Source organism: Austrofundulus limnaeus, unplaced genomic scaffold (genome assembly GCF_001266775.1).
Source record: "Austrofundulus limnaeus strain Quisiro unplaced genomic scaffold, Austrofundulus_limnaeus-1.0 Scaffold81, whole genome shotgun sequence".
Lineage (NCBI taxonomy): Eukaryota > Metazoa > Chordata > Actinopteri > Cyprinodontiformes > Rivulidae > Austrofundulus > Austrofundulus limnaeus.
In genome coordinates this window covers 1,981,949-1,983,982 of record NW_013952483.1, presented here as the reverse complement: position 1 = coordinate 1,983,982, position 2,034 = coordinate 1,981,949, and positions in this window count along the sequence as shown.

Genomic DNA, 2,034 nt, shown 5'->3' with positions numbered 1-2,034 from the left:
GTGCCTTAAGATGAGCGCAAGTGCCTGCCAGGTCAAGTCACATCATCATTATGTTAGGGAAAAAAATAATATATATATATATATATATATATATAGTTCTATTGTTTTTGGTTGTTATACTATACATTATATTTAATTTGGTTCCATTACACTCATATTTTACAGATACTCTCCTAATGGAGCTTACGTCTGTATAATTCATATTTTTTTAAAATTACCCCTTTTAACACAACAGTGAATAAAAACCCAATCAGGAATAAGAAATAGCTAATGAAAAGCCAATAACTGGCATCACAACTGGGCGTGCATTTTTCATCCGGGCTCCTTTTCTCTCTGCAACACGTGGCTGGCACAGTTTATCACACTGAAGGTTTATCTAAGCGTGCGGCAGAAGTGTTGTGCTGCAGGGAGAGATTGCCTTTACTTGCACGCCACCGACGGAGCAAAACAATGTGCCGCATGATAAAAAATTGCTTCATAACGCTCATATTGTGTGTCTGGCATCATTATGAGGCACAATAGCCTCTGGAGGGCCTGGCTTTTATTGGCGTGCTTCTTGCAGCAGCAAAGTCTCATCCATTAAACAAATCAGGGGGTTATGTATTAGATTAGCTGTACAGCAGGCGCTGGGGAATGGCTAGGAGAACACATGAAACCCCTTCTTCATCCTTCTCATAATCCCTGGAATAAAACACCTAATTGACAGCATTAAGTTGACACTGTCAGTGGGTGCCTCTTAAACACTAATGTATAATGAAAATACACAGTGTTGCTAAATTGCATTTTTGGTATTAAAAAAGATAAACGGCAGCCATTTGGGGCATATTTAGAGTGAAGTCACTCCTCATAACATGCTGCCAGATCTCATTTTTCCATACTTCTTAATACATTTGTGGTGTCAGTGATATTAAAAGCTCATTTTGGCTGAGAAATATTTAATAAAGTATCCGTGTGCTCGGAAGCCAATGTCAAACAGAGACAGGAAGCGAGCTGGTGGCAGGTTGAATTGCCCACCTCCATGCCCACCACCCACTGTGATGCTCCCTGGCCCTGTGACCTGTGTGGGGAGAACTGGACTGCCCCCCACTGGTTAAGGGTCAACACTGCAGCAGTGGTTCAAGAAGTGCCCCACACAGTTCAGTGCACTATTCATATCAGCCAGCGACAGAGAGTTGTTGACTTTCCTCAAAGTGAAAAACTGAACGTGACTGTAAAAAGTGTGGGGTACACTTGGAGAGGGGAAGTTCAGTTCAAGGCTTCAGCAACAGAAAGAGCAGCAGGACGGGCAGTGGCTGTGAGTCAGCAAGGAGTTCAACTCCCTAATAGAGTAACAAAAAGCACTCAGTGGTCTCTGGGGAGGAATGACCTTCCAGCAGCTATAAGAGAGATGTTTATGAGACTGAGAGGATTGTTGCACAGGCATATTTATTTTTATCATGCAAAATAAAAAAGGGAGGGAACCTGCCTCCCACTGTCATTATAAACTTAATTTAAGTTTAATTCAATAAGTATAACTCCTTTGTCTTTTTTAAGACTCTGTATAAAAAGAAAAATCAGATGATCCACCTTCTTGGAATTTGAAATTGTATTTTAAATTGGTGGCTAAAAGTTTTTACTTTTAGTTTTCAGTGTTGTGTCAAGATTAGCGCGATTCAACTTTGTTCACTTTTCTAGCAAATAATAATGAACACGTCTTCAATAAACTTTGTTGCACATTAACTGATAAGTGTAACGCTAAGTTTGTTACTTTTTTAAAGTGTCTCAAAGGAGAAGGGTTAGGACTGTTTTAATTTTGTCCAGATGTGTTGACATACTGTAACTCCAGGAGGTATTGAACCTGCTCTTAACAAAGGCAAAGGCAGGCATCAGCTGCAATGTGAAAGTAATAACCTTTTGTCAGATTTTTTTTTTTTTTACCATACTCACATTATCTTTAACTTGCTGTCACTGCAAAGTCACTACTTTTTGAACCATCAAAGGCACCTGGAGAAATAATAATAATAATAATAATAATAATAATAATAATAATAATAA